The sequence below is a fragment of the Castor canadensis genome, chromosome 5 (assembly GCF_047511655.1).
Source record: "Castor canadensis chromosome 5, mCasCan1.hap1v2, whole genome shotgun sequence".
Taxonomy (NCBI): Eukaryota; Metazoa; Chordata; class Mammalia; order Rodentia; family Castoridae; genus Castor; species Castor canadensis.
Genome location: NC_133390.1, coordinates 164,239,187 through 164,264,908, shown reverse-complemented (window position 1 = coordinate 164,264,908; position 25,722 = coordinate 164,239,187). Strand labels below are relative to the sequence as shown.

The 25,722-nt window shown below is 40.8% G+C and overlaps 1 protein-coding gene across 10 annotated transcripts in view; it reads left to right on the top strand.

Annotated features, from left to right (window-relative positions):
- Positions 1-25,722, top strand: part of Zhx3 (zinc fingers and homeoboxes 3) — a 120,768-nt gene that overhangs the window by 11,507 nt on the left and 83,539 nt on the right. For 3 of the 10 annotated variants that reach the window (XM_074074771.1, XM_074074765.1, XM_074074769.1), the window contains exon 1: positions 7,001-7,195. The exons of 1 other annotated variant lie outside the window; for it this stretch is intronic. The gene's annotated coding sequence lies outside the window, so the exon portion shown is untranslated. Of the gene's footprint in view, positions 1-7,000; positions 7,196-7,451; positions 7,792-25,722 lie in introns of those variants that run through there. 6 more of the 10 variants (XM_074074770.1, XM_074074764.1, XM_074074767.1 and 3 more) reach the window with 3 other exon arrangements.

Below are 25,722 nucleotides of genomic sequence, written 5' to 3'. Positions count from 1 at the left end.
TCCTGGACACAGCAAAAACACCTGCCATGGCTAAGAAAATCCATAGAGAGGACCCAGCACATCCTGGGCTGCCAGCCACATGTGGTGATGGCTGCAGCCCACCACCACTTCCCCTAGAATAAACACATGCAGAGTACACAGGAATGGGGGAGGGGCGACAGGCTGCAGAATCAGGCCTAGGCAGTCAGGCTTGCTTGTCCCGGGTGTGTGTGGAGGGCATTGGTGCCTTATACACACCCTGCTCCTAGCCCCACCTCACACCTCAGGTCATCAGACCCAGCCCTTGTAAGCCAATTGTTAGCTCAAGGTTATATTTCCAGAAACAACAAAAAACTTCTCATTTAAAATTTTCTATACCTTGGGCCTCAACATAAATTTTTCCCTCCAAATATTAACACTAGTTGTCCCGTATGTACTGTTATTGGCCTGAAATGCCCTCTGAATGCCCTTCTCTAACTTTACAAATGATTTATTTCTTTGTTAAAAAGGTAGCCTTTATTAAAGAGGCTGCCTGCTGTTAGCTAAAAGACAGGATCTTAGTGTTTTGTTCTTTCTAGATGGACCTGCCCCATACCAATCTTCTGGCCTGTCTTTTATTTTTTATTTTTTTTATTTTAAATTGCATTTTCTTGATCTATCAACCACAGATAATACATTTTTTTTTCATTTTGTGATACTGGGGTTTGAACTCAGGATGTCCTGCTTGCTAGTCAGGTGCTCTACCATTTGAGCCACACCTTCCCACTTGGCCTGTCTTTTAAAATGTTAAAAAAAAATATTAAAAGCTTTGTACTGAGGCCCGGCCTCAATATGCCATGGGTGACCAAGAGAAGTGGACTTCACAGGGTTCCTTAAATTACAATACCATACTCCAATTAGACCTTTTCTATAAAAGTAAAAAAATAAACTGAGGTCCCCTATACAAATTTCTACCTTCTAAGCCACCCCAATACTCAGAACCTCTTAATGAGTGCTTCCCTCTTCAACAGGCAATGGAGGGCAAGTCTTATGTCCCCTTCCAGTTATCAGATCTAAGGGAAATTTAAAAACATCTAAACAGGTATACTGGTGCCCAGACAAATACATTCAGGCCTTTATCTCTGTGATCCAAAGCTTTCAATTGACATGAAAGGATATATGATTCTACTAGACCAGACTTTTATCTCATTAGAAAAGCAATGGGTTCTGGCCCAGGCCACTCAGGTTGGAAATGATTATATGGCTCAAGCAGTAGAGTGCTGCTTTACAAGCATAAAGTCCTAAGTTCAAGCCCAGTACAGCCAAAGTAAAAAATAAATAAATAAATAAATATATTTAAAAAAATAAATATATTTAAAAAATATATATATAAATATACATAAAAAATAAATATATTAAAAAAATAAATATATTTTTAAAAATAAATATATTTTAAACATATATATATATAAATATATATAAATAAATATATTTGAGGCTGAGGAAGTAGCTCAATGGGAGAATGTCTGCCCAGCATGTGCAAAGCCCTGGGTTCAATTCCCCAGCATTACTAAGTCAAAAAAAAAAATGGTAAAGAAGATAAGTGGCATTAATGTCACTTCAGCCATCTCATAGTGGAAAAACGTAGTTTCACCTAGACCAGATCCCTCATTCTTCAAGTGAGGAAACTGAGGTCCAGAACAGTTCAGAGACCTGCTTTCCAGAGTGTCAGGTGTCAATGTAAAATAACAACTTTACTCTATAGCAACAACCTAAAAAAAAAAATCCTCTTACCTTTCTACAACATCTTAAGGAGGCTATCAGAAAGCATACCATGATGGACCCAGAGTCACAGGTGAGAGAGGTTATCCTCAAAGATAAATTTCTAACAGTCAGCCCCAGGTATTTGTAAAAAACTCAGACTGTGGTTGAAGGGAAAAAGTCATTGAACCAAGTAATACAGCTAGCACCATGTCTGTATTTATAACTATGTCTGTATGTCCAAGACCTGACTAACAGGAGAGAAAAAAAATAAGAGACACCATGGCCTCATTGCTGCTCTCAGAGAGGGCCCCACCCGACTGGGGCCTTTATCCTGAACTTGCTACCATGGTGGACAGGAGGGGCACTTCTGCAGAGAATGCTTAAGGGGGACAGCCCGGGAGACAGCCCCACCCCCAACCAGGACCCTGCCCTCTCTGCAAGGGTAACCACTGGAGGTCTTAAGTGCCCCCATCACCAAATGGAAGGCGAGGTACCACCTCCTATGGATTTATGGGTCCTGGCTTCCTGTCCATGCTCCACTTATTAATTTCAATATTGAGGAGCCTCAGGTAGTCATATAGTAGAGAAGTGAAAGGTCATTTTCCTCCTAGACAGTGGAGCCCATTTCTCTGTTTTACCCTTTTCTCCTGGTCCCCGGTCAAATGACAAAAGTTATCATTTGGGGCAAATCTGACAAGCCCCTAGAGTGCTAGTTTACCTGGCCTCTGGCCTGCTCTTGGGGAGACCTCCTCTTCTGTCACTCTTTCCTCATAGTACCTAAAACTCCAGTGTCCCTGCTGGGATGGGATTTACTGTCTCAATTAAAAACTCAAGTTCTCCTCCCCTCAGGCAGCTATCTCTGCTGGCCCCTCCTTCAGGAACAAAGAGATTCCACAGTGTGGACTGATGAGATGAGTGTAGGGTGGGCCAGGATGGCCCTCCCTATTCAAATAAAACTCAAAAATCCCTCACAGTTTCCACACCCAAAATATCCCCTCAAGACTGAGGGACATGAGGCCTTATGCCTATCATAAATTCCTTAAAACAACAAGGGCTACTAATTAGTTGCTTCAGCCCCTATAATAAATTAAAAATTCTTATAAAAGTTAATTTTAAAATACAAGTTATATAGTAAACAACTAGAAAGGATATAGATAGGTAGTGAATGTATTTTTTGAGAAGTTAAAGGAAAAAGAAGTGTTTTTAGATGAGAAAGGATTTTGTAAAGAAGGGTTTGTCCTAAAGATTGTTTCAAATAGGAGGGATAAAGACAAACCATCAAAGTTTATATAAAGGTCTAAGTAAGTTTTAAAAGTGTATAATAAAAAAGCTTCGGTGTGTAATAAAGTTGAGTGTAATCTAAGAGTTGCCTAAAAGATTTTTAGGGTCATGTCAAACTAAAATCAAATCCTCTATGTCTATAAAATAACAAGGTTATCTTAATATTGTTCTGCTCTGAGTAACATCTACAAAAAAAGTTACAGAGAAAGATTTTATCAAAAAATTATTTGTGTTTTCTGCTGATCTTGTCAAGCTTTAAGTACTACTAATTCAGAGTTCATTTACATATTTGCTTATGTGTCTTAAATGACCACCTTGTAACAGTGTTATGTTATACTTTATCTAAATATGGTACAAACATTTACAAAGTTAAAAGTGTCAATTTATATAAAATAATGAGCTAAAGCTCTCTTTTATCCAAGAGTGTTACATTTAAATCCTGACAGCCCCTGCCTCCCACAGGTCACCTACCTAGGTGTGGCCTTAAAGGGACAGACTCACTCCCTGAGTCATAAATGCATCAACCCAGTCTTCTGTTTCCCAACCCTCTAACATAAGACAGCTTACGGTTTTCCTGGGAGTTATAGGATTTTGCAGAATTTAGATCCCTAGGTATGCAGTCCCTGACCAGACACCTTTTTATGCTCCTCCTAATATTCCTATTTGGGTTTTAAATAATGTATGGCCACCCATTTCTCTTAGAAAACTTGCCTCCAACAGACTCTGCTCCTCTGGCTGACTACCTGCCTTCTCAGGGAACTTCTCAGAGAGCATGCAGACCAGATCCTGCCCCACCCTATAACATTTTCTGTTAAACCAGGGCATCTTGTTCTCCAAAAAGGATCTTCTACCCTGGGTTCCCCCAATGGTGGCATCTCTCAAGAAACAATTAGAAAAGTGGAGAAGAGAATTGGAGGACTCTTGAAATTGTCTAGCGAACATTTCACAGTGGTTCTCCTGGCCAATGCCCATCCTAATGCCTATGTTTCTTGCTCTCCTATTCTTAAGCTTCCTCCCTTGTATCACACTACATGTCTGCTATTGCTAATCAAAAGTTTAACCACTTGTACCTCCAGGGATACCAACCTCTCCAAAACCATCCAGAGGACTGCTATGAGGGCCCCTACCAGGACACAGGAGCCTGAGGATCCTGCCCCATACAATGCCCCCTGCCAGCAGGAAGCAGCTAAAGAGACTGATGCTTTGCCCCAATTCCTGATCCTCCGCCCCTACCCTCATCATTATTAAAGAAAAACTTGGGGAATGATAGAACAATAGTGTCGCCATTTTTTTGAATCAGCCAAAATGGTAGCCCAGGCCTTAAACAAATTCCCATGCTCTAAGACAGCCCCACCCCTACCAGAGACTACTGCACATGCGCTAACTTCCTTAACCTCCCCCTTCTATAAAAGCCACTGCCCATCCAGACTCAGGGCTGCGCCATCTTTTCCCCGGCCAACCTGGCAGTTTGGGCCTGCCATCAAACTTTGCTCTATAGACGTAAGACTTTTCTTGTGAGCTTTCTTTGTGAGTGGCAGTTTCCTAACAGTACTTATATCACATCAACTGTATGTCTGGCAATTTCTTTCCTGCTTCAGAAGGCTCATCAGAATGTGTGTGTGTATATAAGTGATGTAATTATAGGGACCACCGAAAATCTGATTAACTTATTTTTTAGAGGAAACTAATTTGCCTCCTTGGGCAAACATTATTGGTGCACACCTCCCAGCACTGGTATTAAATGTTTACTGTTTCCTCTGCTTTCCCCTTTCTCATCAGCTCTTCAGATCCAGCCCCAGAATCACCTCCTGCGGGAAACCTTTCCACACTCTCCTAACATTGTTAATTATGCCCCACAGTATGCCTCCCAAAGCAGTTGGCACCTCTATCTAGTGTTACATATTTTCTTCCAGAAGTATTTCTTTACATATATATGTATCTCCTCTGGAATACAGAGTTCCTTGGGGTTAGGAGAGCACCTTGCTTATCTTGGTATCATCCTCCTTGGAGCAGAATAGGTTCTTGGAAAAGTTTGTTAAATGAGTGAAGGTAAATTGGAGCAACATATCCTATATGTATTTTCAATCATTCAAGGTGTATTTATTGAGTACCTGGACATGTCAGCCTATGTCCCAGATGTTGAAGATGAGCAAAACAAAATTCCTACCCTCAGGAAATTAGAGACAATATTAGGTCAATAGGGTTAGGAGGGAGAGTAAAGCACAATGAGGGGATACAGAGTAGTAGAGGTTCAGACTTGATGTTTTAGTAGAGTGTGTAGAAAAGTCTTTTGGAGGGGTAACTTTTGAGTATAAATTTGGAACTAGGACATACATCTTTCTCATGTCTGAGAGAAGAAATAGGAAGCACAAAGATCCCAAGGAAGGAGTAGGCCTCCCTCTTCCAGGAGCAGGAAGGAGGCTAGCGTGACTGGCTGAGGAATGAGGGAGAAGAAGCGAAGGAGATGCAGTTAGAGAGGAGGAGAAGGAAAGAGGAGAGAAGGCAGATCATGTAGGATCTTGGAGGCGATTGGGTTTTATTCTGCGTGAGATGGAATCCACTGGATGCTTTAGAGGAGGAGAGAAACATATTCTGACTTAGGTTTTAATAGGATCTTTCTAGCTGCTGTGTTGAAAGCAGGGTGGAATCAGGGAGAACGGGTAGAAGCAGGCTATTGCAATATTCCTGGGAAGGAGGAAAGAAAGGTAGAGATGACAGGCTTTGTTAATGAATTGTGTGTAGGATATGGTAGGAAGAAAGGAGTCAAAGATGACCACAGTGGTTTGGCCTGAGTCACTAAAATGCTAGAGTACTTTGAGATAGGAAGATTGTGCAGGGAGCAAGTTGAGGGACAAGGTTGGGTGTTTGCCTCTGGAAACGTTAAGTTTGACACATTGCTCACACTTAGGTATTGGTTCATTTGTTTCCAATGTCTGAAGGTTCTAATGCAATCTCAAGTTAAAGTCAGGCTTTTTATGAGTTTTTTTTTTGAGACAAGGTCTTGCTAGGTATCTCAGGCTAGCCTCAAACTTGCCACACTATTCCCCAAGTGCTAGAATTACCGGCTGTGCCACCATGCCTGGCTATTTATTGCATACCACGGCACTCTGCAGAAAGCTTTATCTAGGCTGTCATTTAATTCTTTCACTCATCCTATTGCTTAGTTGCCAATATTTATTGCCCTTTTATGGATGAGAGGTTAACATGTCCAAAGTCACTCTCTAATTAATAATCTGTCAGATTATTGCAGACCTGGAATTGGGAGCCACAGACCTTTGTTTATTAATCACAGGATTCTGAGAATATTTGTTACAGACACGGGTTGCACGACAAAAACAGTGCCTGGAACATGTGACAAAAATTCAGAAAAGGGCCTACCCTCATTCCAGGTAGATTGCACAGTAACTGTGAAGAAAGATCACATTGCTGGAGCCATGTGATTGAAAGCTGAAGTATCTGAAGATTTTAAATAATGTTAAGAGAAGTGGTGATCAGAAGTTTGTTTTGGTTATTATTACTTTAAATAAACAAGAAGATACTAAAAACTTCAGTGAAGCCATGGAGGTGTAAAAGAAAGACCAACTCCCAGGCAGTGCTTGTTTGGAAACATTGCAGGGGGAGAGCAGAGGCAGACAGGGTCCAGCGCCCCTGTCCTGTCTATATGATTTTGAAACCACAGCCTGGTGTGGCCTTCCTTAAGTAGTCCTCTAGAAAGACCAGGATATGGAGTACAAAAGCCGGGAACCTCTGGGGCCACAGCATCCGCTCAGCAGGGCCCCCTCCTCCCGGGTCCCCTTGGGCCTCAGCGTGAAGAGCCGGACAGGATCCCGCGCATGCGCTGGGAGCAAAGCCCGCTCCCCGCGACGTCAGGGGGCTCGCGCCCGCTCAAAAGCTCCGCCCCTCGGCGCCTGAGGCGACCTGGGCGGGGGGCTCTGGGCCACGCCCTTAGCAGGGCCGAGCGGATCCGAACACTGCCGAAAGCGGCCGAGCTGAGCCGAGCTGAGCCGAGCCGAGCGGCCCGGAGTCGGTTGGTGCAGCTGCGTCCCTACCGCTCAGCAGTCGGCGGCTCTGGCGTTGCCGCCGCCTCTGCGGGGCCTGCGCCGGCCGCCTGCCCGCCCGCCGGGAGGGAGGGAGGCCCGCAGCGTGGGGAAAGCGGCCCGGCCGCGGGTGCCGCCGCCACTGCCGCTGCCAGGTGAGAGCCCGCTGCAGCCCGCTGACCCTGTGTGCTCCTGCGGCTGTCAGTCCCCGGTGTTTGTATGTCTCTCTGCCTGTCAGCCCCTGTGTCTGCGCGAACTCCTTCCCGCCAGGCCGGGCCCCCGCGCGGCCCGCAGGCTCCGTCAGCCCCTCCGCCCGCTGCCCCTGGTCTTTCTGTCAGTCGCCAGCACCCCCATGCTGCGAGGCCCCGCCCCTTCCCCCCGAGGCCCCGCCCTTCATCTGTCATCGCCGGGAGTCCAGGCTCCATGCCCTGGGGTCCCGGGATCAGTGTGGCCTGTGGGGCCACAGTTGTGAACAGAACAGAAGTGGGTGGCGAGGGCCAGTGGGGTGTTCGCGGAGGGGCGCCCGGCCGTGGGAGTGCGTGTCGGGGAGCCGCTCGCTTCCTCTGCAGGCTGTTGGCATTGGGGCAGCCCATGCCTCTGGTGTAAAGAGCGTCAGCTCTACCAGCGGAGGCAGCTGAGCCGGTGCTCGAACCACTCCCGGTACAGTCGAATCATGAATCCTGGGACCCTTGCTTGCCCACCAGAAAACAGTACTCGTGGACCTCGTGTTCCCGGATGCCCTGAATGGCGTGTGAGCAGAGTTTGGGGCTTGTTAAATCTTCCCAGTTTGGGATTGTCATTCAGAGAAGACTGTTGGAAGTGATTGAGGAGTGGGTTGGATATAGACCTTCGGTGGAAAGGACTTGAGAGCTTGAGTCATTTTGAGTTGCATGTTTTGCATTTCTGAGCAGTGTGCCCTGCAAGAAACTTGTGTGACTGGGGTGGGGAGAGGTGTTACGGGAGAGGAGGAGGGAAGGCATGTTCCTTTCTGTTTTCATGTATGTCATGTTAACCCTTGCTATGTACTTATCTAGACACCCTAAATGTTTATTCATCAAGCGTCCGCACATTTTCAATTTTAAAAAGGATAGGGCAGTTTCCATTTATATACTTGTTCTTGTATGTTGTTATCTTGATCTTTATTTGTGGTAACTTAGCATAGCAATATTTCAAAATTAAGAGAAACAATTGGTAGTTTGCTGGATAATTCTCAACCATGGAGAAAGAGCCAAAAGCTCACTTCATTAGCTGGAACAACTTATTCGGGCTTAATTTGTTTCTAAGAGACATACAGTGGAAAAATCCAGAAGTGCAAAACAGTATCAAAGAGACTTAGGAAATGAATGAAAAGGGCCCTTCTATTGCTGCCTTGGAAAGATAGTATCAAAGTTGCTTTAGAGGACGGATGGAAGGACTATGTAATGATAAACATATTAACCAAGTTGGTTTTGTGACCTTGATACATTGAGCCATGCTTGATTTGTGCAGTGGTTCACAACAGGCAAACATTGCATGGAAAGTGTGGTAATTTTTGAAAAAAATGTTCCTGTAGTTTCTTTTCTTTTCTTTTTTTCCCACATTGAACTAAGATTTCTGGGTAGTCTTACGATGGAGTTTTGTTTTGTTTTTTTAAAGATAACATTGAAACTTACAAATTAATTCATGTTTAAGGCAGAATACTTGAAAAACAAAAACATAAGGAAAAAAATCCATAATCTCACAAATCATAGTAAACCACAGTTTGGCATTTATCTTTTCAGTCTTTTGTTCCTATGTGCATGTTTTTCCCTTGTAAAAATGCCACCAGACTATACAACTTTTATTGTGTGCTTTTGTCTTTTGCTTATAAATAGATTATGAAGGATATGTCTTAGTTTTATGAGTAGGGACTTGCGTTCTCTTTGTGATCCATTTAAAAAGTAAGCCGTATTGTGTCAGTTCTCTCTTAAAGTAAAATCTCAAGTCTTGCTGTGGCCTACCAGACTACCTACCTCCCTGTCTTAACTTCCATCCTTGCCAAAACAATTTCTTTGCTGTTCCTTAAAAACTTCAACCATACTCCAGTCTCAGTGCCTTTGCGTTTACTGTTCCCTCTGCCTACAACTCTTGCCTCTAGATGTTATCATGATTGGTTCCCTTACTTCTTCAGGTCTTCATGTTTTCTCTGACTATTCTATAAAATATACCTCATCCCCTGGTCCTTCATGCACAGTTTTAATTATCATCACTTAGTAGAACTATTTATTTGTTGGTTTATTGTCTGTCTCCCTCATTAGCCCAGAAGGGTGAGACTTAACTGTGCCTGACCCACTGTGGGTACTTAATATTTTCTGAGTAAATAAATGGATAAACATTCATTATCAATCCATTCATATGACCCTTCTGGTAGTCTGCTAGATGGCTATATCATGAGGTAGAATAACACTCTCTTAAATATCATGACATTCCTCTCCTTTCCATATCTGAGAAGAAGAATTTTATAAGGTGAAACTTATGATCTTAAGAAGAATTGCAAGCCGGGTGCTGGTGGCTCACACCTGTAATCCTAGCTACTCAGGAGGATCATGTTTTGAAGCCAGCCCCAGGCAAATGGTTTATAAGACCCTACCTCAAAAATACCCAATACAGAAAAGGACTGGTGGAGTCGCTTAAGTGGTAAGAGCACTTGCCTAGCAAGTGTGAGTCCCTCAGTTCAAACCCCAGAGGGGAAAAAAAAAGTCCTGATTTAACCTCAACAATCGAGGGAAGAAACATTTTTGGCAAAATGTTACTGGCTTTCCTTCTTATGCGTTATCCCTGTTTTACATTGGGAATCTTTGAAAAGTATAAATTGTCCCAGTATGTTTACAGCCATGATTCCAATTTGGTAGTTCTTAGTGATAACAGAGGCCTCAAGAGCATAGTGGACTTTTTGTGTCAGCAGATACACACAAAGGTATAATTACAGCTTTAATGTGTTTTCATTTGAGGAATAGCTGTTGTATTTACTTATTTTTCTTGGCAATTCTATTCTTTTCATCTCCTAGCTTATCATTTTTGAATGATCTAAACAGGTACACTTGCTTTTTTTTTTTTAACATTTCAAAATTAATCCTTGACCTTTTGAGCATTTTACATTTCTCATGTGACTTTTGAATTGCTTGAAAGTACCAGTTTCATCTTTCAGGATTAAACAATATCTGTTTAATCCTAGGATAGGAAAATTGTATCTTGGGCATAATGTTTGCAGAGAAGATACAATGTGACTGTAAGCTTCTTAAAGACTTGAACTTCCAGTGGGCTACTTTTTAATTTTAGTGATTTTTTGAAAAAGAAAAGACTTACTTTTTGCTCTGAAGGAAATGGATCCTTAGAACAGTCTAGAGATCTTCTAATACTTTTTAAAAAATGTTCCAATATATAAAAACTTGGGAGTCCTAAGTGAAAATTTTATTATTTTAAAGGGACTATGTTAAAATTTATTTTTATTTGTTCCATAGGTATTTGTTGAGTAAGTATTTGGAGCAATTCTGTGTTTTTGTGGGGTTGCCTAACCATGTTCAATTTTAGATTACCAACCTGGTTTCTCCTCCTCTTCTTCCTCTTTTTTGTGGTACTGGGATTTGAACTCAGGGCCTTGTGCTTGCTAGGCAGGCACTGTACCACTTGAGGCATGTTCCCAGCCCTTTTTAATTTAGACATTTTTCAGAATAGGGTCTTATCTGGATTGCAATACTACTATTTATGCTTCCTTCATAGCTGGAATAACAGTTTTGTGTCACCACACCCAGCTTCTATTGGTTGAGATGGAATCTTGTGAACTTTCTGTCCAGTCTGGTCTCAGACTTTGATCCTCCTGATTTCTGCCTCCTAAGTAGCTAAGATTGCAGGCATGAGCCACCATGCCCAATTCCTCTTCCTCCTTTTTGAGACAGGGTCTTGATATGTAGCTCAGACTGGTCTTGAATTCACTATGTAGGTCAGGCTGGCCTCAAATTTAAGATCCTCCTGCCTCAGCCTTTCAAGTGCTGGGATTACAGGCATGTAACACACACTTGCCTTATTTCTTTTCTCACTCAGCTACTTCCCTTCTCTCATTACATTCTCTCCCTGAATTATCTCATTCAGTCCTACAACTTTATTACCCCTCCTCCTTCCTTTATGCCTCCCACCCTTTCTCTGGTTCCAGGCTTGCATTTTCACCTACTAGGCCTTCCTGTTGTCTTTGCTTCCTGCCTCTTAGTTATCTCAAATGTCACATGTCCAAAACTGTTGTTTTAATCTCCCTCTCAAACTTCCCAGTTTGTATTCCTCATTTCTGACCCATCCCTCCTGTGTACTCCTCAGCCTTCCCTGTCTCAGTGTCATTACTGTCCACTTATTCTTCAGGCCACAGACCTGAAGTTGTCCTTCATTCTTCCTTTTTCCTCATCCCATGTCCAGTCCATCAGTGTGACTTGTCAACTTACCTGCTAGAATATTTCAACTCCATCCTTCTCACTCCTTCCTAATTCAGCAGCCATGGTCTTCTTTCAGCTGGATGAACACCGCTGCCTCCTAGATGATCTCCTGGCTTCACTCTTCCTTCTTCTAGCACATTCTTCCATAGCAGCCAGAGTAAGCCTACTAAAAGTAAGAGCATGCCACCTCCTTGCTTAGTGGCTTCCATCTGCACTTAGGATTACATCCACACATGGTGAGGTGCCAGCCCCTGGCTCTGTCTCCAACTTCTGTTCATTGCTCACCCATATTTGTTAGCTTGAACACCATCAGTCCCTCAAATATGCCAAGTTCTCCTGTTTTGCAGAGGTCCTTCCCTCTTCCTTGCGCTCTTCTCAGACATCCAGTCTCAGCCAAAATGTGACTCAAAGTGGTGGTCACTGATAACTCCTATATAGCTCAGTAGCTCTCTTCCCACCGTCCCCTGTCTCAGTACATGTGCATTCTCTTCTTGGCACTTCACCTAATCTCCAACTAACTCATTTATATATTTGTTTCCCTCTTTATTGTCAAATTTCCCAGTTGATTGCAAGATCTATGAGGTAAGGAACAGCCTTCCTTTGATCATATCATCCATTTTTCTGTCTAAGATCCAGTAGGTATAGGGACTCAAACATTTTGAGTAATAATTATAACAACTAACTTTTTTTTTGAGACTTGTTATGTAGCAGGTCCACTGCTAAGTGCTAAATCTTTGGGAGAATCCAGTAAGGTGGCAATGATAATTGCATTGCCATTTCTATTCTTAGTTGAAAAAGTGGAGTTTAGAGAAATTAAGAAATTTTTAAAGTTACACAGCCAAGAAATAGTGGATTTAGGATTTTTATCCACGGGATCTGGCTTCTGGACCTTCCACCTTAATCACTGCTGCTTCTGATGTGAATGTAGGAGTGACTGATTATGAGATATGCTGTGACATTAATATTCCATGAGTGTTCATGTTTGTGGTTCTAAGCATATGTGGGAGCATAAAAACTAAGAATGCTTGGGTTAGGATGTTATGTACTTCTGGGAAGTTTCTCTTAATAGCACTATGCCAAAGCAAATAGATTAGTTTGCTTTTAGGCTCTGCGTTTTAACTTTACCTTTGCCACTTCCTAGCTGTAGTTCTTGGGAAAATTACGTCTGTTTTTTTCACAGAAATGGAAGAAGATAGTTTTTATCTCACAGGATCATTGTGAAAGGCAGATTTACGCATACATGCACACAAATCAGTGTTAGGTATAAGGAAGGAAAGACTTACAGTCTCATCAACGAGTTAGGGTTCGATTGAGAGTGAACAGCAGACCGTAACTAACTTAGTATTCTTTCACTGACCCTCATTTTGAATTTATAAAAACTGTCAGGGAATTGACTATTTGGCTTGGGATTTATAATTATTCTATTGACTATAGCAACTTGATGTTTGGATTTAAGCTTGTTATATAGTTATTAGATAAGATAGGTTTCTTCTTTCAAAACTCTTCTTCACCTTTAGGATTCTCAGGGTCAAGAGACTTTTCTTGGGGGCGAGGTGCATGTGATGGTACTGGGGATTGAACCCAGGGCCTTGCACATGCCACTTTCCAGCCCTAGTGAGATCTTTCAAGAAGCCAGAGACAGCATTTTGTTTTCCTTTTTCCATCATACTGTTTACTTCAAGATTGCTTACCACTAGGGAGCGCACTTCAAATAACCGTGTGAATAGTGGGCCCAGTTCAGGTCCCATGAACTTGGCAGCCCTCATGGTGGAATAGCTGGGCAGAGTCAATTTTCTAGTGGGATGACATATTAATGAGTGCCAGTCTGATGAGTTCCATCATCTCTGTGAAATAGAGGGTGAGGTTCTCTGCTAAGAATAAGTGGTAAGAGATCAGAGGAAAAATGGCAAGTTTTGACAACAGTTGAGGTTAGGAAAAGGCAGAATGATCTCAGAACAACGTTCATCATGTGCAGGCAACATGAAGGGCTCCATTGAGATAGGAGACCATGGATTGATTGGAATGCCAATAGCATTCAACTGTCTCGTTTTAAGAGCAGAGAAGGCATTGAGCCACAGATGGGGTTTGCTAGGGGTGAGTGGCAGGATAGTGGAGCATGCAAAGTAAGGGTATTAGCTAGAGTGTTGAACACGATAGGTTGGATGGCAAGGGAAAAAAGACCAGAGATGTTGATGAAGTCAAGGAATTAGTGTATTGGAGTGATGGAGTAATAGGAGGATGTGGTTAGAGGGACATGTGAATGGAAGATTTCAGAGTTGGAGCAATTAATTACTGGACATAACAGACTACTGTGTTTTGCCACAAACATGAACCACTGTGAGGTGAACTCAGTGAAGATGGCTGAAGTTAAGGAGGTCAAATAACTGAGTGGCTGGAGAGTTGTTTGGGTCATTTATATGGCTAGAGAAGCTATCAGAAGGATGGCAGGATATTTGGGATAGAGAAAAAGAAGGTGGGCCAAGTCTTCAGTGAGTAAGGTAGGGTGAGAGGTTATGGGAAGATGTCAGAGAAGTTACAGTCAGTCTGTAGGAGCCTCAAAGGATCAAGGTATTTTGTCTGAAAGAGGTAGAAAAGCATGACCTGGAACATTTATTGGTTGCAAGGCCTCTGGAAAAAAAAATCAACCTTGGTCCATGTTCTTTATGCTTCTTGAAGGAATCCCAATTCAATTGGGTAGCACTGGTGGCATGTATTACTGTTTCTAAACTGTCCATGAAAATCATCTGAGAGTATTTCTTAAAAATATAGATTCTAGGCTCTATCCCAGAACTAGAATCTCCAAGAGAAGAAACTATGAATATATGTTTAACACCCCTCCTACATATACACACATTATAATTCTTTATAATTAGGCAAGTTTGGGGAGTATGGCTACAGTGATTGAGAACACGGGATCTGGAAGCTGACTGCCTAGATTCAAAGGAGGTGAGACTGGGGCCAGGGAGTGAGCCTTTACTCATGACTCTTAGTAGCTTGGCTTTTCAGGTTCATCTGATAACAGAGGCAACAAATGAGAGAATGCTGCATTAGAGGCAACCAACCTGAAAACAGCAAGAAGGAACAATTGGTAATGACAGAAACAGAAATACTCCACAAAATAATTCAAAGTATTGCCAGTTTGGGGAATGTTCACCATAGAGGAAACAGTTTCTGTTTGCCTTTGTACTCTCTGAGCATATTAATTATTATAATTGTTATCCTGTTCAACAGGAATAGGTCAAATTATGATTTGGTTTACCATAAAGACTGGGAAGGAAATCATGCAATTCAGAAAGCTTTCCATCATAAACTATCAAGTTTTAGTGCTTTAGTGATCCATATAATTAACTTATACAACACAACTCTATGTCTGAAATACCAGATTAAAAGAAAGATTTACTCAATACAAGCAAAATTAAGAACAGTTTTTATCCCCAAGGAATATATATGTGACTGTAAACTTAATATGATTCTAGAAGCCCTACTGTCCCATTTTCTCTCTCTTTACTAAGAAAATTCTTCCCTTTCCATGACAAGAAGAATTCTATGAAAGAGTAACTGCTGAGGATGGAACTTGAAGTTAACCACTCTTAGCTGACTATTGAGAATCCACTTTTACTAGTAAGGAGGTTTTGAGTTTGAGTTGCATTATTTAGAATACTTAAAGCTATAACTACCACCAGGTTTATCACAACCAAACACTAAAATTTCTGGAAAAGATTGTAATCACACTGATAGCAGTAGATGCTTTGAACCTTAAACCTAAAACTTTTATTTTTCTCTATCATGTATTCCATGTCTTATTTCCTCTTAGACTGAGAAGCCTGGCTTTCAAACTAGGTAGCACCTCTGAAACATTCCAGTCACTTACCACATTCTTATATTTGCTGTCTCTTCTCTCCTCCTCTGTGAACTCCAGGGAGCTAGTTGCAACGCACATTGTGAGGCCTGGAAAATGTGACAATGGAGATTTTTAGCACTGCCAACTCAACCAGAACTTTCAGTTTTTAAGTTGAAGCTTTTGAAAACTGATTCCCTTTTATAAGAAAAATAGGAATTCACATTATTTTTTTCCTTTTACAAAAACATTTTCTTCTGAAGTAGAGAAATACTGAACATAGGTAGTGGGTGTTTTAGTGATAGTAACATCTTTTTTAGTATCATGCTTTTCCTTCCTGTAGAGCTGGAACCTCTGGAAATTCTGGTGTATTGTTGTGTTCTTTATAATGTTCAAATCACTGAGAGTATTCAGTTTGTGAAGTATTTGTATGCTTGCTGTGAACTAGGCATCTTGGGGTTAAAAAAAGAAGTTCCCTAGCCTCAAAGAACTTATTCAAAAGTTGAACAAAGTACATTTAAATCTCCAACCTCAAGCAGACCATGCTATGTGCTGCAAAGGAGGTATAATCAACAAAAGAGAAGTTATTTTTAGAAGTGGTGAGATTAAATTTGAGGATGTTTTAAGGAGGTGTTTGCATTCAGACTGGATTTTTTTTTTTTTGTAGTGCTAGAGATTGAGCTCAGGTCCTGGTGAATGTTAGGCAAGTACTCTACCACTGAATTAGAAGATTGAGTAAAATTTTGAACCATTAAATTATAGCTGATTTTTTTTTGTTTTTTGTTTGCTTACTAAGGCATCACTTATTTTAGCAAGACTACAAGAACATTTTGATGTTTAATAGTTAGCCTTCAGTTACCCAAAATGACTAATTCACCAGAATGCCTCATTCCTTAATTATTTTGGATAATGTCCTTGTTTCTGTAATTAACGTAAGTATTCTACTATAGTGGAGAAGTACTTTTATGGACACATAGCTGAAAATGATCTTGGGATCATAGTGGATATCTGAAAGAATTAGAAATACAGTCATTCATTGCTTAACAATAGGTATACATCCTTAGAAATATGTCCTTAGGTGATTTTGTCATTGTGTGAACATCAGAATATACTTACACAAACTTAGGTGGCATAGACTATTACATACCTTGGTTATATGATATAATATTGCTTTTACCCTACAAACCTATATAGCATACTACTGTACTGAATACTGTAGGTAACTGTAACATAATGGTGTTTGTATATCTTAAATATACTAAAAGTACTAGGTGGCAGGAATTTTGTGATTCCACTGCAATCATATGGGACCATGGTCATATTTATGCAGTCCATTGTCACCTAAAACATCCGAATGTGAGTCATGCTTATATAATGGTGTGAAAGCCAGAATGATAATGGAATGTATATAGTTTGGATATATGGTTTAGGAATTGGGGGAAGATGGAGCGCTAAGTGATGTTACTGAGGCTTTCACAGAAAAGGAATAGTCTGCTAGGATAGCAGGCCTTCTGAATGTGCACCATCTCATTTCTTAGTATTTTTTTCTTTTTTTTTTTTTTTTGTGGTACTGAGGCCTGAACCCACAGCCTCACAGTTGCTGGGTAATGTGTTCTCAGCTATGTTCCCAGATATTTTGTTTTTGAGAGAGGGTCTTGCTAACTTTGCTCAGGCTGGTCTCAAACACATGATTTTCCTGTCTCTGTCTCCTGAGTAGCTACGATTATAGGTGTGTACCACAGGCCTAACTAATTTTTTTTTTTGAAACAGTCGCACTATGTAACTTAAGTTGGTCTTGAAATCAGTACGTCTGCCTCTGCCTCCTGAGTGCTGGAATTGTACTACTGTACTTGGCTCATTTTTGAGTATCTTATTCAAGGATGGTTGGTGATATGGGCAGGACAGCCTTGTGGGGCCATGGAAAACAGAAGGGTGCCAGCTGCTCCTCAATCTCCCTTGCTCTACAATGGCTAAGCACAAAGGAACTTATAGAATGGCTGTAAAGCTGTGCTCAGAGTAGCTCTTTCTGCTCCAAGCCTCTGTGTGCCTGGTTCCTGGGCTGCCTAAGAGCTACATCTTCCTGCCACAGAATGAATTTTCTCACTGATGTATGTTCCCTTGGGTGAGTCCTCACTCCTTTGACATACCATTTTCTTACTGTGGTAGGTTAACTGTAGTTGGACCATCATGCCAGCCTTGCAAATGGTTAGTTATGTCTGGTACCTTGCACTTACCTTTTCTTTCCCCATGTTAAGACTCTGTTCTCACTCTTTCACCCTCTCACTCAATTCAACTGTTAATTTTCCCAAGAAGCTAAAAAACAACAACAAAAAAACCATGCCACTTGCTGCCTTTTGTGCTGAAACAGGGCTTCAGTTCAGAATTCTGGTCTTCCTGGGATATACAATTTAGGAAAGATGACTTTTTTTTCTTATTTTTGATAATGCTAATAGCTTTTTAAAAAATTATTATTGTATGGTAGTTTTAGTCCAGATATTTGGCAAGCCATACGCCCCATTTTACCAAACAAGGGACTAAAGCCACACTAAGAGAATGAAGTCAGCATTTCATCAAAAACATACTTCTGTGTGCATACTGTGTGTCAGGTACTGTGCTGGACACCAATAGAAAGCAAATCAGACATGGCCCTTCTCTGGCCTCATGGCACTTATAGTGTGATGGGCCCATGGCCAGAAAGCCATGATAACTTTATAGAATGACTATAGGCCTAGAGATGAAAAGACCTGATGTGTAGTCTTACTTTTGCTTTTTATCAATTAGATGAACTTAGGTATTTGTCTCTATTTTCTGTCACCTGAAATAAGAAGGATTTGCTCTGATTTATAAGACTTTTATAATACTTAAATGAGACTACACAGAAAAGAGCTTTGAAAATGTCAAGTTACTATGTATGCAAATATAGGTGAGGATAATCAACCCTGCCTTCTTTGTAGAAACAGATAATAGAGAGTTTTTACTACTCTGTGGCTAATGCCATGATGTCTCCACATACATACATGGAGTAAATATTACTAAAATTTTACTAATTATAATGTTTATTAATAATAAATAAGAAAACCAGCTATGTTTTGAGTTCCTAAGACTATTTAGTCATCTCTAAAATGTAAATTTAATAATACTGGCATTATTTCAGTGGACAATGCTTTTGGTTATTTACTACACAAGAAATTTATTATAACAATTAATATATGATAATTTTAATAATTTAATACACACCACAATGTTTTAATACAAAAATTAATATAGCCAATATTTATAATAAAAGAAAAAGTATTCTTTATGAATAATAGAATTGTGACCATCTGTTGTTTTTATGGTCCCTCTTACTTGCATATCACTGAAGAATGATATATGTACCTTTCGTTGTAGATATTTCTGTAGTAGCCTGGACAAGACCCTTAATTTTTCTGAACCTCAATTTATTCATAAATTGTGGCTTGCCTTTTCTTTGCTATGTAAACTTTATAGGGTTGTTGAAAGATTAAAAGAAAAGTACTGGAATGAATGTACATCTGTCTGTGTGATGGTTCTCACTCAGTTATTGGTGTGATAGTCGTGCTGTTCTGGCAAATGAATGCCCCAGGACAGCTCTGTGTTAATTTGTAGCATAGCCCTTGTTAGAGCCCTACTTCTTCCCCATCATGATTACAGTGCCTTCCACATCCTGTTATCCAGTCACATAATAGCATCTTATTTTATATACATTTGACCAGAATCCAAAACTTAATTGAGCTTTTGCTGTGTGTCAGTCTTGTGCAAGATGCAGGGGATATAGAGTTGAGAGGGCCAGACCTGTCTTCAGGGGTGCTTATTGTAGTGGGGGATGAGCCCAAGAATGCAACATCAGTTCTTGCTTAAATTTCCAGCCTGCTGGCCTGTTCTGCAGATTTCAGATTTGTTAGCCCTTACAATTGTATGAACTAGACATCTGTGTGTGTGTGTGTGTGTGTGTGTATTCATATATACATGCACACACATATTAGTGTGCTTATATTGGTTTTGTTTCTTTGGTGAACCCTGACTGATACAGTGCTCAATAAATGTTCTTTATTGATAGTAAATAAGGTGCTCATTGTGTTTTTAGCCATGTTGAACTTGAGGTGCCCATGAAATTCAGATGGAACTACCAGCAGGCATATATTCCAGAATGTGGCGAACACATGAGTAGCCTGGACTGGTATATCAATGTGGAGGTCACCTGTCAGTTGAAACTATTTTCATGACTATGTTAGGCAAGAAGAAGTATAAGGGTGGAACCCCAGGTTATACCAACATTTAGGGAGAGATGGAGAAAGAGGAATCTATAGATGAAACTAGGAAGGTATAGACATAGAGAAGGAGAATCAGGTGAGTGAAGTCATGGAAATCAAGGCAGAGGAGGATTTTCTAGGAAAGAGTCCCAACAATATCAAATGCCATAAAAAGTAAGAGAAGCATTCAAAATTGCCCTATGAATTTAGCTCCTAAGAGGTATCATTGAAGGTGACTGTTTCAATGTCCCACATTACAGAGGATAGAACATGAATTACAGTGATAATGTGGAGATGCATGTTTGTTCCTGCTGCTTCTTGAAAGAGCTCAGTCAGAAAGTGTGAGAATGGGCTATGGCCTTCCTGAGGAAGGGATGCTTTTAAGAGGAAGGGGCCTCTAGCATATTCACAGACCGAGGAAAAGAAAGAGCCAGAAGAAAAGAAAACACTGGGGGTTGAGGAAGGAGGGAGAGGGAAGGAAAGAGGGAGGGAGGGATGAAGGGAGAAAGAGAGAGGGAGAGGGAGGGAGGGAGGAAAAGAGAAAAGTAGAGAGGAGAGAGGAGAAGAGAAGGAGGAGGAAGGGGGAAGAAGAAGGGGATGAGGAAGGGGGCAGAGAGACAGGAAGAGAGGAGAGAGAGAGAGACTGACTCTCTCTCTTGCTCAGGGAAGAAAAGATAAAGGACTGAGCAGGATCTCTTCCATGGATGGAGGGACATGCACAGGAGATGGCCAGTAGCATTGCCAGAGGGAGGATATCTTTCCTATTTGATGGTATAGAAAGAGGAAAGGTTATTTGGAAATACAGAGAACTCTGTGGAAGGCTGAGGGCTGGGGGTTTTTCCTTTGTAAAAGCTTCAATTTTCTTTGAAAATGGACCTTTGGAACCAACACATGTACAAGGAGAGATGGTACAGTAAGGTCTTTGAAGAGAGGAGAGTATATATATCAAATTACTGCTGTGGATCTTGGACGTAGGAGTTGATTATTGCTCTCCATTGTGTATTGAATGAAAATTATTCTCTACAGACTGATGTTTATAAAGACTTCCTCCACCATCTATGATCAGTTTTACCACACTACCTATCCTTTTTGTTTCATTCCAGCACCCTTGTATACCAGCCAAAGGTATCTCTGATATAGCACCAGGATATGGCTTTGAGAGGCCAGATGCTGTAGTAAAAATGCTATTAACTATGGGTCAGGAGTCCTGTGGCTCTGTCTTGGCTCCTCCATTTAGTAGTGATTTACATCTTTAAGTTTATTCTTCATTTGGAAACCGTTTTAACCATTTATAATAACAACAACAATAAGTGGTGATGATGGTGTGTCAAATGAGAAAGCACATTTTAAAGTTCTTTGAAGATAAGTTATGTAAATGGGGGTGGTGTCATCAGACCATGCCTCATCGTAGCTCCAGGCTTTTGTATAAATTTTCTTTTTTACCTTTACGTTCTTCTCCTCTTAAACTACCAGAATTTAGTTGTATGCACAGAGAAACACTAGTTCTGTAGTAGACAATCCCTGCTCAGTAGTATAAAATATTACACATTTTTTCCTGCTCATTTGTAATCTAACAGCTGTGATGGAGGAGATCTAGTATGATAGATCTCTAGTGTCCTCAAATCATGTTTTCCAAGATTGCTTTGTTTATGGCCAGTAGGATGGGGGAAGAGACTGAGAGTGAATGATTATCTGGGAGACTTTTATGCATCAAGTCTAGGATTGGAGCTAGTGAGTAAGGCCACAGAAGAGAGGCTTGAGAAGATGCATCTACTAGGTGAAGGAGGTAAATTTGGGTTTGTTTGCACAGAATGGTGGAAGGGCTCTAGGAAGAGTGAGGCAGGACTTGTACAGCTTCAGAATAGAATGGAAAGGCCACTGCTCTTGCCTCAGTGGGCAGGGATTGGGAAGTTCTGAGGGGTCTAGGACTGGTTCCTGATGAAGACAAGTGATAACAAAGGTGAGAAAGAGGCCCCCAGGTCAGAGGAGATATGACTGAGAATTAAGGTATACACATACTTTCTGAAGTGAGCTTCCTAACAGCGGGGGAGGCAGATGCTATTGACCCTTTAAGATGAGAAAATTGATGAAATGCCTTGACAAAGGATTAACAAAGGCTACACAATTAATAGTCAACAGAGAAATAAGCTAAGCCTGGATCTTTGGTGGCGAGAGTCAGGAACTATTCCACCTGGAAGACTAGACAACCTGGACTCTGAAGGAGTTGATTGGAGGTGAATCTCTGGGCATAGGGTAGAGGAGGATCTTTGTGGTAGCCTATTCCTTTGTAGGTAACCTCCTGTTGGCTGTTTCAGTATGAGGAGGGAGAGTAAGAGAGGAGCATTTCCAGGCAGATGGAGCATCCTAAGCAGGAATCCTAAGGTAGGAATGTGCTTAGAGGTTTTGAGGATTGAAAGGAGACCAGATTGGTAAAAACAAGCAGGCAGGAGAGATGATGTGAAGATGAAAAGGAGGGAAGTAGGGCCTAGGTCACCCAAGAACTTACAGACCTTGGTAGGGAGTTAATATTTTATTCTATGGACAGGAGGAAGCCATTGTACATTTTGACTGAGGGATAAGATTGTATGACTTATAATTTAAAAAGACTATCCATGCTGTTATATGAAGAATAGGTAGAGGGGAGGCCGGGGTATAAATTGAATGTAGTAGATGAGGCAAAAGGAAAATTTCAAGAGGAGTCGAGTCTGGAGGTCACAGAAGAAGTTTAATCTGGAAAATAAAATTTGATCTTGTATTTCCTGTTAGCTCACTCCCTATTCTAAGCCAAGCTTCCTGGGAGTAGCCTTATCCATGGTTTCTGCTTCTTCACCTTCTGCAATGAAACCCTTTGTGCTTTGGCCTCTATTGGTGCCACTTCCCTGGAATGTATCAGACAAGGAGCACCTAAGACCCTTTGTAGTTTGCTAAGTCTATGTCTTTTACTTCTGCCAGACTTGACTTGCACACATTCACTCTGTGAACTATTCCATCCTTGAAATGCTATCCTTCTTAGCTCTTCTATTTGGCCCCTTGTCCCATGGCTGCTTTTTGGTCTCCAAGTCCTCACACCAGTCCTGAAATGATAGCATTCTCCAGGCTTCTGCTTTGGTGTCCTCCTGGGTTTTCTTTTTATCACTCTGCATAGAATGAACCCTCTTCCTGATCAAACCTTTCCAGCTTTGTCTTAGGTGCCCTCTCCTCCAAAAAGCCTTCCTTGACCTCTGTGACTGTATTAGGCACTACTTCTTGGTTTCCATTTCTCTTGGAGCATAAAGTAGATACCTTCATGATAGCACTTAGCACCCTGTTTACTTACTTGTCTGCCCAGCTAATAGTGCTTGAAGGATAAAGTTACAACAAAATACTTTGTGATCTAGGCCAAAGATTGCTTTCTCCAGTTCAGGTGAAAGCCATACTTCATTAGGAAGGTATCTACACTGATTGTATGTCCTTTATAGAGCATTTATTCCCTACCAGATCTGAAGGCTGGAATTCGGGTATAATATATTCGATGAACAGAAGAAACTAGTTTAATTCATAATAATTAATCAGTAATTGTCTCCATGTTCTGAAAAGAAAAAAAAAAACGATTTAATAATCTGAGTTGCTACAAGTTTCTAAAGACTTGTGTTTCTTGTCTGGTAATTTGCAGCTCTACTCCCTTGTTCACAGTCTAAAACCTGTTACATGTGTCTTGTATTTTGTGATTTCACAATTCTGGTTTTGACTTTACAATTGCCTCCATGGTGATGAGCGTTAATGTTCTCCTATGCTGAATTGTGATAGCCGTGGAAGGCAGCAAATAGGCCAAATGAAAGATGAGCTTCTGCCTTTATGTCCTTCCCTCCTGCAAACCAGCTCATTGTGGTGAAGATAAAAGAAGAGATGAATAAAAACATCACATTGTACACTTAGATACACAAGTCAAACATTTGAAATTTCAGTAAGGTTTGAGGAAGTGAATGTCACTAAACTCTCATGCTTGTATTTCAAATGTCTTTTTCAACTCTTTTGAATCCTTTTTGTCTATCAGTTCTAAACCCACTATCTTTTTTGGCAGGTGGAACAAAGAAAATAAAATGTTGAATCACTTTCTTCCCAGTAGCTGTGATTTTTAGAATCTTTCTTGATTTTTTTTATTACTGTTATTTTATAGGCTTACATTGTACATTGGTTAGATCACCCTCTTGATATATATATGTATATATGTTTAGTTTTCTGAGCCTAACAGCAAAAAGCAACGGTGCCTTTGAGTATATGAAACTCTTAGCAGCATTACTCAAAATAATGCAACAGATTATACTTGTGCCTTTTTTTAATATAGTGTTGGTACTTAAAATTTCTTTCATTTTTGGGGGGCGGGGTGGGGAGGTTACCCTGGGACTCCTGAAGGTGACATGAATGACTTGTCAGAGGCCTGGATAAGACCGATGATGCAGTAAGTAACAAAATTCCCTAGACACAGTACGGCACAGCAACATTTTTAAGGAACTGGAGAAGCAAACTTAATTTAAATCAGCTTCAGCCCATTGCTATGTGGACAGAGACCTGTGCCAACACAGGCCACACATGCATTCTAAGGGGGCAGCCTGACAAATACCACCTGGGCAAGGACCTGCCCAAGCACCAGGAAAGGAAGGCCAGTTTGCCACATGGGAACCTTAGAGGGGTACAGAGCATTATATGTCTATAATCATTAAGGAGGCCTTGATAGGACTCTCTGGAGAATAGGAACCCTTTACCTTTCTTCTTGCTCTTCAGCTGATTTTTTTTTTTTTGGCAGTAATGGGGCTTGAACTCAGGGCCTCACATTTGCCAGGCAGGCATTCTACCACTTGAGTCATGCCTCCAACCATTTTTGATTTTGTTATTAGAGATAAAGTCTTGCTTTATGATCAGGCCAGTCTGGACTCCCATCCTCCTATTTATGCTTCCCCAGATAGCTGGAATGACAGGTGTGCACCTCCACATCCAGCTATTGGTTGAAATGTGGTCTTGTGAACTTTTGCCCAGGTTGGCCTTAAACTGTTATTCTTCTGATCTCCACCTCCCTAGTTGCTAAGATTATAGACTTGAGCTACCATGCCAGATACTTGGGCTGATTATTTTTAAGAAAAATCATTATGGGTTATTTATTTGTAACTAGAAAATCTCTCAAATGTATATGTGTATGTATAGTCCTCCATGTTATCATGGTGAGAAATTCTGGCATATATGAGCCACACTCTATTGATTAGTACTTATGTTTATTTCTGGTGTGTATTTCCAAACAAGACATTAGGATTAAAGACCCTCAGGAAGTGATCATTTTCCAGCATGCCTACTGGTGAGATGCTAACTCTTTATATAGATGATCTCTTTGTTTGCTCAAGAACATTCTTCCTCAAAGGAAACCACAGTCTGTGTTTTTAGACTTTTGGTCCACTGGACTTACAGACTGAGTCTTTCCCAACATATGCAACATATACAACCCTTCACATATGTAAAGAAAGCTATCATCTTCCTTTTCATGTCTAAGTCCTTTTGTCCAGACTCTGAATCCCTAGTTTTTTTACATGTAACTTTTTTCCTTATTCTATATATTGTTATCCTAATAGATCATCCCAAGGTCTCATTAACTATTTCTGGTGGATCAGTCCCTTGGTTGAACTTACTCTTGGCTGAAACTCAGGTGAGTTTCAGTAGGTTTTCAAATGTCTCAGTACAGGTTTTCAAATGTCTGTTTTATCTCAGTGGTCTCACTAGCATAGTTTCCCTGTTATGTCTTGTTACATTTGGCAAAGTTGTGATATACTTCCCCTTAAAAGAAAACAAAAGTTTTTAAGTCTTGGAATATAGGTAAAATGCCAGTAAAGCCATGGAATTTGATTTCCAGCTAGAATAGACTTAGCCACTTCAGTTGGGTCTGATGACAAGAGCTAGCATTTATTGAGCCTTCACAGCATACCAGTCACTGTGCCAAAGACTTTTACACATATCTCTTAGTGTTATGGAAAACTCTATGTTAATAATAATACCATTAATAGTAGATAGTGCTATTGACCTCATTTCAGTGAGGAAGAAATAGAAGTTCCAAGTTTTACAGAGCACAGTCTCTTAATATGCTACTATACTACTACTTTGACACCTTTCTG